Below are 12,240 nucleotides of genomic sequence, written 5' to 3' on the forward strand. Positions count from 1 at the left end.
AATCCTTCTCCGTGTGAGGAGAGGCCTTTGGTCAATAGTGGCCACTTATAAGCCGCTGATGTGATGTGTATTGGGAATTAGCATTAGCACAAGCAATAAGCATTAAGTTTGCCCTCTGCGTAATACGATCTGTAACTATGTTTAACTTCTTTTTTTCTCATCAACTTTATGTAGACACATTAGTAGCCATTCAACTAACAACACTGAACAACAAAAGAGAATGTAAAGAAAAATAAAATTCGTAAAACATTCCTCTATCTATTTAATCTATTTTCACACACTAGAACACAGTGTACCTCATCACAAAACTAGGTTAAGCTAAACCTGAAGCTCGTACATAATTACCTCACACCGTGGAAAAAAGACTAAACATGTTTTCACAAGGCATTTGGCACTTTGCAGTTAGTTTGCAAAATACAATGTTTTTGTTGGAGCCCAGGTAATTGTTTTCCAACGTACCTGTGGTCGTTTTTCGCAAAAAAGTTTTTTAACATTTTTGAGCGAGCCCGAATTGAGATGTGAATGAAAATTGAGTGGAAAGTTTTACGCTTTACGTGTTTTCTGCGAATATGGAGCCCGGATGAGAGAATTGAATTGTTTCGTGTTGTTTAGTTATGGATTTAAGAAGTTTTTTTGTTTGTTTTAAAAGATTATGTTCTTGGTTCCTATTACAGCTAATAGAGTAATGAAATTAGATGTTAATGGATAGAGGAAAAGTGGATACTAAACTTTTGTTTACCTAAGTTTTGTGCGTGTATCTTCATAAATCATTCTCAGACTAAAATGACAGGTTCAATAAATTCTATCAAATTTACCATACACAATTTAACTGCATTGAATACTTAGCACAAAAATAGCTTTCATACTTTTTCATCGAAAACTTAATGGAACCCTGTCTCTTTCCACAGATGGGGCCCAGTAGGGCTGATGCCTAATCCGGAGCTGCGGACTACCTAGCGGGTTTACCGGGGCTCCGGCTCGAAAGCAGGAGTAGGAACAGGGTAGTTATTAGTCAGTAAGAGTCTGATACTCTCTCTCGCTTCGCCCTGGCGAGAAAAGTCATTAGATGATTAAAAACCCCCTTACAAAAACCCAGTCTCTTGAGATCCCACTGACTCCATTGACAAAGATGTGAGGCAAACCGAATACTAGACTATAACTACTCAAAACTTAATCTATACAATATAATTATACCAAACTTGAACTCCAAACGCTTCAAAAGCGTCACTCGATTGTTTCAAACTTCGACCTGTCAGCTCGCTAGCTTGCACATGACGCATAGAGACTATTCACACGTGGAGCTTCGACTAGAGTACACACTTCACATCAAACTACACAATACCAATATAAACTGACCGTCGAACGCGCAGAAAGATTGTGCAAAGCGAGGCCAAGATAAACTGGTTATGTATAACTCAATATGTAGTTGTTAGTACTAATTGGGTCACATCACAAGCATAGATTGAAATCAAACAGGGCTTGAAATGAAGTGTCTTGTGCTATATGCTGTGCGTTTGAAATGTCTTTGTGCTGTGTGTAGCTTGTTTGGTAATAAGTATAGTCCTCTGTTTTTTTGTTAATTGAATCTAAAACTTGGAACTTTCGAGTTAAAGTTATTTATTGTCCGTGCGACACTAAGAGCCATCGGACTACCAGATGAGGCCCAGTAGAGCTGATGTCCGATCCGGAGCAACCTGTGGTAACCTAACGGATGACCTGGGTTCCAGCTCAAAGCAAGATTACTCTTGCTCTTACTACAACTTACCGTAAAAGTCTGATACTTTCTCTCGCCTCACCTATGGCGTGAGAAGACATTGAATGATTTTCCTCCCTTGAAAAAAGTTCTTTGTTGCAGTTTATCTTTAAAATAATAAATTAATATTAACTCTTATTAACAGCTAAGTAAGGCTGACATTTAGCATACTTTTGAAGTGTCTAATCGCTAGCTAGGAAGGTTTGCGTTCAACACTAAATTATTAGCCTGTTATAACAGAACTATTCTTAGTTTAATAAAGTCTTAACATCCTAAAAACTGATTCCTTTTCAAGATCATCGAGTTAAAAAAGTCAGCAAAACCAAAAAGCTGAATACTGTCTACACATTTCAACTTTGAAAACACAACAGAAATACGATGCGCATTACATATGGCTGCAGTGTCGCCTCGCTTCAAATGTAGAGAACATCAAGTTACATACAAATTTACCACTAACAAGCTTTATTTAGCCCGCGGCTCCGCCTGCACGAAGTTGATGGGCCGCCTTTTCAAATGTCCATATTTTACATCGTTAAATATGACGGGACGTACGTTACAAACTTTGGAAATTGGGGACTGTGCATTTTTGAGGTGAAATATTGTTGGTAGGTACCAATACATTTGTATCCTATACTACTGTAAGTATTCATTTAATCAATCAGACAAACGTAAATATATTTTTTTAAAGTACTCCACTAACCCTGATACCTCAATAAATTTTCAACAACGCGGAGAATCGACGGCCGCTGGATGTTGGTCGCTTCGAACCGGCTTATATGGAAGTCAGGGGAGACATATGTTCATGTCTTGTGGTACATAGGACGATGATGATGATGCTGTTATTATGATATTTAACTATGGTAACTCTAATTCCGAAATACGAATCTGATGTCCGAATACTCAAATGCTACTCAATTTTAAGACGCTCTAAAACTAGTTTTGTCCCTATCAATTCTTTATAAAATGACAGAGATAGCATGATAGTTAAGTAAACTACCTATGTAAAATAACATCAATGTACAAAATAAACTATAATGTTACACATTAAATTGCACCGATGAATATTAACTGTATTTTATACCTATTATAATTATACATAATTTCCATTATGTACTCCCGCAAGCGTACACGAAGGTACTGAGAATTAAACAAAATCTTTCGTTAATTCCAAGTACTTAGTTACAGGTTCATAAATTATGATAAACAAAACAACGTTAATTTAAATTCATTATTCATTGTTCTGTTATTCTTACGTGAACCTAAAATTCTAGAACAATCGGGTGTATTTCTTGCGTAACGTAAACTAAGTATTGACTTACGAAATAGGTAAGTCAGCTTAGTAGTGGGCGTTATTTGGCTGATATGTTGACAATGAGGACAAGAGTTACTATACAAAATGATTAGATACTAGAATTTCTTTTCAGTTTTGATGTCAAACGCATTTACAGACTCTGGACCACTACCAGTTTGTTTTTTATATAATAAGCCGGTAAACGAGCAGATGGATAAGCCAGCCAGCCAAATGGTAAGCAATCGCTGCTGCCCATGGACACCCGAAATACCAAAAGCGTTGGTTAAGGATTCGGGAATTTTTGATATCGAAAACCTCTTGCTCGCTTACTGTCACTCAACCAATGATGGTCGTCTGAAGTTTGTTTGAATAAGTAAATTTATTTAGATCCTTAGTTAATTTTATAAAAAATATTTGGTAGATACAAAAGACAGCTATCATTCACATTCACGCACGTCTGAAAAGGACATAGACGTGAAGTCATGTAACAAATGCTCGCAAACAATGAAAAGTCCAAGCATTTTATCTTTACTTTGTAAGTCTGGAGAAATTCAATTTTTTCCCAATTTTTCTTCCATAAAGTTTTTCCAGGCCATTAATTTTCTGCCTACACTAATGTCTGACTTGAAATTGTACCTTACCTGCTTGTTTATGTATACAAGTGTAATTTGATGTCTAGACGTTATATTTACTATGTTCTCTTTTCTAGTAATGGCATGGAATCTGGACCGTTGATTTTGTGTTTGGGAATAAATAGGCTAACTATTTGATTATAATGAGCACAATAACATGCTAACTCGATAATTAAGGGGTCGTCTGTCCTTGATGGATTTTTTAATATTTTGTTGATTAGTTATTGTACAGACAGTCTATACTAATTATATTATTATTTGTTGGGTTAGATTAATGTACTAATCTTTGAAACTACAGGTTCGTAATCAGTACGTATTAAAATAATATTTTTATGTTCGATAGTCCATTTATCGTGGAAGGTTATAGAAAAGTGGGCCAACCTGAGCAGGAAAAGCGTTTTTATATACGCTGGGAGAAATTTCGCTCTAAGTAAAAAGTAAAGTAGAGAATAAAATTAATCACAATGAACACTTTTTTGAGAGGGAATAATCATCCAATGACTTCTCCCGCCTTGGGCGAGACGAGAGGGAGTGTCAGACTCTTACTGACTAAAAACCACCCCGTTCCTTCTCCTGCTTTTCGAGCCGGAAAACCCGCTAGGTAGTCCGCAGCTCCGAATAATAAATCCTAGGAGAATAATGTCATGTAAAAGTAACTAGGTATACCTTAGTTTCTTACTCGTGCAATCTGTTTTATAATAAACTGTGGTTGCCAACAAGTTAAGTATTTAGATAGATTATGCATACAATTAATGTTAAGTGCCAAGCTAATTCCTTAGTCGAGTGTGGAGGCACGCTGCTTTGTTGTCTAATCCGCAGTACTCAAGATTATACTATAATATGTTTACATTAAAATTCTATTTTGTTTGCACTTCATTTTGAGGGTTAGTTGCACTTTGTTCTAACACTTTCTTAATTAAGATGCAGTTAATTAAAAATGACTCTTATTGCAACGTTATAAAGGTATTTTTCTGGTTCTAGTAAAGTGTGGTTTTCTGTTATTTATCGATAGATATTACGAAGGAGTTCACGTTAGACAACATAGACATAAATTTCATGATATTATCTATACTTTATGGGTTGGCAGAGAAATGGTGTCATAAAAATAATCTTTAGTAGCTTTCTGATGAGTACCACTTCGAGGTATGGTCCTCAGATCTTGTATGGAGTAACTAACTGAATCACAACAACTATATCGATTAGTACCTTATCTATCTAGAACGAAAAAAAAATACATTTATTTGGTACATTTATCTGCAGGAGAAGATTCTAATGTGGGACAACGTCTTTTTTATTAAAAAAATATATATATCTGTCTAACATACGGCTGATAGTATAATTATAACTGGGTATTTAATGTTGAAAACTTCGGCCAATTTCGTGACATTGTATAGAAATGTGATTTTTCATAGTGTCAAGCTGATTTAAAATTGGAACAACATAAAATTATACATCAATCTGGTGACATCTGATCAGAGAGTGAGTGCATTGCTGATCATCAAAGGAATTTAATAATTACAATCATGTCTTTAAAGAGTCTCTGGTTTCTGGATCCTTTTGTTATGTTTCTATCTTATGCATAAATACACAACATCAAAGTCAAATATTCTGTCATGTCCAGTATTTCATTAAATAAGTAAGATCTACAAAACTTTTATAAAATGTACATAATTTTATTCCCTGTTCTCATTATATTTTATCTCATTAGCCTAAAACAGTAATTGTGCAAGAGAATCCAGGACGTAAACTACAAAGTGAGCTCCATAAGATACATAATAAAACTATTAGAAAAGCTAGCGACTTGAGCGAGTAAATTTTTAATTAAAATTGTTGGTAAACGTATACTTTCGCGTTTGCGTTAGTGAAATTAATATGAAATATTGTGATGTTATTCTAGCTTAAAGTTAGGATGTGTAGAATTTATACATGACCTAGTCTCGTTTAGTTTTTATTTTAAACTATAGTTGTTTTGAATGGACATGAAAACAAAGTATAATGGTTTTGTAAATATTTTTGGTCTCGTTTGCTAGTCTCGAGTTTACTCGAGAGATATTTTGTCTTTAAAATATATAGCACATTTACCGAATTAGACATTGCTGGCATATTATATGAGATGACGTTTGAAAATTAAGGAAACATACACTTTACCTCCGTAGCTGCAGACTACCTAGCTGATTTACCGGGACTTCTTGTTTTTAGTCGGTAAGAGTCTGACAATCTCTTTCGCCTCGCTCAAGGAGAGAGAAGCCATAGGATAATTTTCTCTCCTCAAAAAAATATACTCTACCAATGACTTAGATTAGGTGGCGCGCTCCATTTGTGTAGAGAAGATAATATATTTTATACTTTCCTGAACTCGAAAATCGAACTCAATACTTCATTATCATCATCATTATTTAGTCATAAGAAGACCACTGCTGAACATGGGCCTCCCCTAATGATTTCATAATAAACTTGTTAATGATTAAACCAAAATAACACTAAAAGCAAAATTACCTAAAGATTTATTCTCCATTTATACACCAAACCACTTACCAACCCACAACATACCATTTTCTCAATACGATATAATTTGAAAAGAACCACTCAGAACCAATAAAACTCCTCCAAAACGTTCTTATAGCATTCCTTCATCGTATTACCTATGAGATTGTATGAAATTGTTGGTTATTAAAAGTTTCACCCCTTAATTGCGTATCCAAAGCCGAATCCTTATTACTGTTATGGTCTGAAAGGCCCCGTACTAAGGGCTGGTTCACAAATGCTTATTGGACTTTCAAGACTTTTTATTGCGTTTTTGTCCATTTGTTTTAGGTTGTTTAAATGGTGCATGGTTTTTTAAAGGATTTGTTATTTAAGTGTTAAATTAGAAATACGTGACTGCATTTCATATTAATTCATAAATGTATCAAAGGTAGCATAGGCATGGAAAAAAGCTTCCATATAGGAAAAGAAGAAAATATTATAAACCGAAAAAAACTGGTTATAAAAATTATATGCAATAAATACCTACTACCTGATATGTTCAATAATAAAATGTCTACAGAAATAAAATTATAGTGTGCAAAATACGAGTATAGCAAGATGCGGTTTCTAAAACTCACTCAATAGAATGGGGCGGGAGAATATAAGGGGTTGAAAGTTTTCATGGGAACTATGTCAGGAACAACAGCTGTTTTTATACTTTATGATTAGTAGAGCACGCATATTTGTTTTGTTAATATCTATAATTGGACGAATGGGTTAATGTATTGCTATGGAATTAAGAAACAGATGCGAAATAAATATTGTGATTAAATATTTCACATAAAATATCATCATAACATATTTTGAGTATGAAGGCATTTTCTATGTTGCGCTTGGAGCGTCTCAATGATTCATCAGACCGCCATATGTAGATGGGACCTAATAGGGGTGATGCCCGACCCGGAGCTGCGGACTACTTAGCAAGTTACCGGAGCTCCGGCTCGAAAAGGCAGGCATAAGAACTGGGTGGTTCTTAGTCAGAAGGAGTCTGACACGGGAACTGACTAGCTAAAAGTGAAAGTTAAATATAATAATAATGTAAATATTTCTGCTTTTTAGTATATGTAGATAATATTAAACTTTAACTAGTAAGTAAGTAAAGTCACAATCCTCTAATACGTCTCCTTTACTTCCACCACCAAACATCCTTAGATCATGTTCCTTATGTAAATGTAATCGCACGTACATGTAACTCTACGGTAAACACGCCCTAAAGGTCACTAAGTCCCATTTGCGTCGGTCCCTATTATCCCTACAGAACATATTGCCGTTATTCCGATGACCTTTAATAGGGATCACCTAGTGCTATATCAATTGACATAAGTTATTGCCATTAATAATAACAACTGGGTAGATGTATTCTGTCGTTTCTATTGCTATAAATAAAAATCTATTGCCGTGTGTGATTTGTGTTTTTAAATTCGCTTATGATAGGTACAGAAAAACTTCAGGAGAGTTGAAATGCATTAAATATGTTTTAATAATTCGGATAAGGTTTACTGGATAAGTCTATTGTTAGCTTTAAAGATCAGACCACCACAGATGGGGCCCAGTAGGGCTGATGTCTGATTCGGAGCTGCGGACTATCTAGCGGGTTTATCGGGGCTCCAATTCCAAAAGTAGGAGTAGAAACGAGGTGGTATTTAGTCAGTAAGAGTCTGACACTCCCTCTCGCCTCGCCCAAGGCGAGAGAAGTCATTAGATGATTTTACCCCTCAAAAAATCTATTGTTTGTAATTTATATAGGTATCTTACGTTTCAATTGTTCTAATGTCCTCCATTATCCATTCACGTTATGTATCAACGTCTAAGTAATACAAATAAACACGAGAGTTAATTAAATTAATTCATTTCTTTGATCTCTGCCCCGGGCTTGGATTTAACGAGAAAATAATTTGCCCAGAAATTAGATTCGATTTTGTCAGGTTGAAATCTGAAACTGGGACATCGTAAATGTTTTTGAATAGATAAGCAAAACAATTGAGACTGTTTTGCATTACAATTTTGAATGATATTAATAGTCCAGTCATTTGGTACATAAAAAGGGACCTGGAAAGTTTTCCGGGAGTTTTGAAAATTGGTGAATTTATAGATTTGGGTATGCTCTTTTCGAATTTCAACTTTGCCACCTCGTACACCCGCCGCTCGCGCCGCCATATTGAAAAAATAGCGCCTAAAAACGGTTTTTTATTAATATCTCCGTTCCGACGCATTTTAGGAAAAAATATTTATCTACAAAATTAAACTAGAAAAAATTTCCTACAATTTATGTATTGATAACTTTTTCATAAAATCAATAGTTTTTGGCGTACGAGCGCCGCAAAGTATTATTAGTCCAGTCAAATTAGGATTTCACCTCGGAATTTGAGATGCCCAGCTGTAATTTTGTATATACTTGTATATTAACTGCCTGAAACTTGTCTCAAAACCTACATATGGTAGGGTGTAAGCAACTATTAAATTTTAAGGTCCAAAGGTCCCAAAAAACGTTTTTTTGCGCTTTTTTGGAAATATCTCATTTCCTATGGGTTTTTGGTATTTGCATTTAATACCAATATTGTAGAATACAAAATTTTCTACAACTTTTGTCTAAACTTTTTTTTATACGGTGCACCGTTTCCGAGATAGAGGGCGGAGAGCGCGCGGTCACTGCACCTCTTCAAAAAATTTTTTTTTCGTCTAACCTATCCGTGATGATTGTCTATGGATAGGCCATTAAAAATACGTCATGGTTCCTAAAACCATTTTTCGTCAAAATCAATTGTTTGAAAGATAGACACTTCCAAAGTGGAAAAATGAGGTCTATCGAATGTGTCCTGCCCTCTAACTTTTAAAATAAGTGAGTAAGAAAACTAAAAAAAATATATGCTGTAGATTTTAATGGAAACTTTCAAAGAAAATTGGTTTGAACGAGATATCATCATTAGTTTTTAAGAATTGATACATTAAAAAAAAACACATTATTTGTACACGTGGTGGTGCAGATGAATAATACTTTGCGGCGCTCGTACGCCAAAAACTATTGATTTTATGAAAAAGTTATCAATACATAAATTGTAGGAAATTTTTTCTAGTTTAATTTTGTAGATATATATTTTTTCGTAAAATGCGTCGGAACGGAGATATTAATAAAAAACCGTGTACAAACAATGTGTGTTGTACAAACAGGGGAGTTTCGGTAGGTTCCTGCTTCTGATGTTATATGTGTTATGTAATATCTTCCACTGTGTCCTCCGGGCGGTCTTCGCAGTGATGACACCCGGGCGTTTCCTCCCGCCCAATCAAAAACAGGATCCTACCGAAACTCCTGTGTCCGGTAAGCACCTGCGTCAGGCGGTAGGTGAGGACGCCATGGCGTCCTCACCTACGCCTCTCTAGCCACTCCTCAAACAGGGGACTTATCTCTGCAATGACAGCGAGCCCAGCCCTCGGTTGCGACAGTCGTTGCTGCACAACACACATTGTTTGTACACGTGGTGGTGCAGATGAATAATACTTTGCGGCGCTCGTACGCCAAAAACTATTGATTTTATGAAAAAGTTATCAATACATAAATTGTAGGATTTTTTTTCTAGTTTAATTCTGTAAATAAATATTTTTTCGTAAAATGCGTCAGAACGGAGATATTAATAAAAAACCATTTTTAGCCGCCATTTTTTCAATATGGCGGCGCGAGCGGCGGTTGTACGAGGTGGCAAAGTTGAAATTCGAAAAGAGCATACCCAAATCTATAAATTCACCAATTTTCAAAACTCCCGGAAAACTTTCCAGGTAAAACTACCAAATGACTGGACTATAAGTTCGTTTTCGGAATTGAGATAAAGATCTTACTTAGAGGTAATCTGTGATAGTAGGTTTAGATTAAAAGGTTCAGAGATTCGGAGATAATATTATAATGCTTGTTATGTTATTGAGTTTATATTTAGCTACGTAATTATTTATAGATTACATAGAATCATCGAGTTTATAACGAGTAGTATTGTATCTTTTTAATTTGCATATTGGCCTGAAAAATTAAAAACATACCGTATTCTAAATTCTAATCTGGTAGAAAAAATATTTAGTAAATAAAATATATTTTACTATTTTAATTTGAATGAATTGTTATATGTCAGTTATGTATGTTGTTATAATACAGTTACGTGAGTAAGCCTATCGGCTTACTCACGTAACTGTTTGAGCTCGCCTAGTCTCCTGCGCAGTTTTAACTGTACAGTTAAATGTACACACATCCTACATTGCTTTTTTTTAAGGGGGGAAAATCGGGAGGTGGGAGGGAGTATCAGACTCTTTGTGACTAAAAATCACCCCGTTTCTACGTCTGCCCTTCGAGCCGGATCCCGGTAAAGCCGCTAGGTAGTTCGCAGCTCCACAATTTAACTGTACCCTGACCTGATCTTATAAAATGAGGAAAAAAGAAACATTTACATATGTAAATGCTGAAGCATATTTTATATAGCACACAATATAATATATTTCCGTCCCTCATTAGGTACATATGTTTTGAAAAGTCGACCTTGTGCGTAAAACGGGTACAAATCACTTCATATATCTTTTTGTTGAAAATGGGGGAAGATTGTTGAGAAGTCGGTTATGATGAGTAGGCGTAAAAACTTCTTAAAATAAGGGTTTTTATTTGGTACTTTGAATGGAAACCAATGTATTTTTGTATATTTTTGAGAAATTATTGATTTGTTCATTGGTTATTGTATAAAGCCTATAGCTTTATTCTATGCATAATAATGTACATAATACTTTTTAACGAAACGATATCTTTGTTTCATTCTAACCTTATTAGTCGTAAGTCTACTTTAATTTTATTATAACTTTCGTGAGACACACTAAATTAATTATTTATTATGTTATCGGCTTACTTAGCACCACCCTCAGATCGCCGTGTCGTGTGTCGCGGAATGCTACTCATAAATATGAGCGTTTAGCATGGCTTAGAATTTGTTGAGTTCCTCGTCAAACAGTTACGTGAGTAAGCCGATAACATAATAATTAATTGAGTTCATTGTACTATCATATTATTTCTGAACGAGATTAACACCAAAATCGAAAAAAAAACAATGAAAATTCTCAATACTTATTAATAAAGATTAATTAAAATCATTTAATGAATCAAGTACCTATGGTATCTGATTGCTGGCCTGCTATATAATTTTTTATTCCACCAACATTAGCGACAATCTCACTTAAGTCTAATGAACAACTTCATTAATTTTATTCCCCTGTTGCCGTGTCACAACCTTTCGAACAAAAGTTGTTACACAGAAGTCTCAGACGGTCATATCCTTGAAATATTACTTAAAACTAAATACCAGAGTGGATGTAGCTTTAATTATTCTGAGGAAAATAAATAATTTTGTGTCTGTAACTTAATGTTATCGTAGAAAGCAAAACTTTCATAAAATGGGATTTTATACCTATACAAAGTAGTAAAGTCTGCCTCATTGGTCGAGAGAATGCAAGTGCCACAGGGGTCTCGTATTTGATTTTTTCGTATTTTCGAAAATTTCTCAGTAGTAGCACGGAAGCTAGAATCGAGCCGAGTATATGGTAATATGCTCACTACCTATTATGAAACTTATTAGTATTTATTAGTATGGCACTTATGACAAATTGTGAAAAGTAAATGTACATTGTAGAGTGGCATTACATGCCGTAATGTGCAGGTGCACCCCTGCAGAGATAAAAGGCGTGACAAAGTCGTAAAGTGGATATAGATAGTGTATTAAATAAGCATAGTAATACTGCTTGAACCTACTGTTTCACTTTCATAGTGACAAAACAAAGGGAATCTCCCCAATACAAACTTCTGTTGGCGATTAGCGGAAGAGTCCTGAAACAAGATTAAATTTCTTTATTTTTCACTGCCCCCGTCTCCCATTGTAGTCCACTCTAATTTATTTGACTTGCTATTATATTTGACAGTCATTTTAAATGTGCGTTTTTTTACAAAACAGTGGCCCGTGTTCATAATGTAATAAATAAAGGTAATTCCGACTTTATTTATAAAGGCGTTTAGTCTTCTT

This window comes from Spodoptera frugiperda, chromosome 2 (assembly GCF_023101765.2).
Source record: "Spodoptera frugiperda isolate SF20-4 chromosome 2, AGI-APGP_CSIRO_Sfru_2.0, whole genome shotgun sequence".
NCBI classification, from domain to species: Eukaryota; Metazoa; Arthropoda; class Insecta; order Lepidoptera; family Noctuidae; genus Spodoptera; species Spodoptera frugiperda.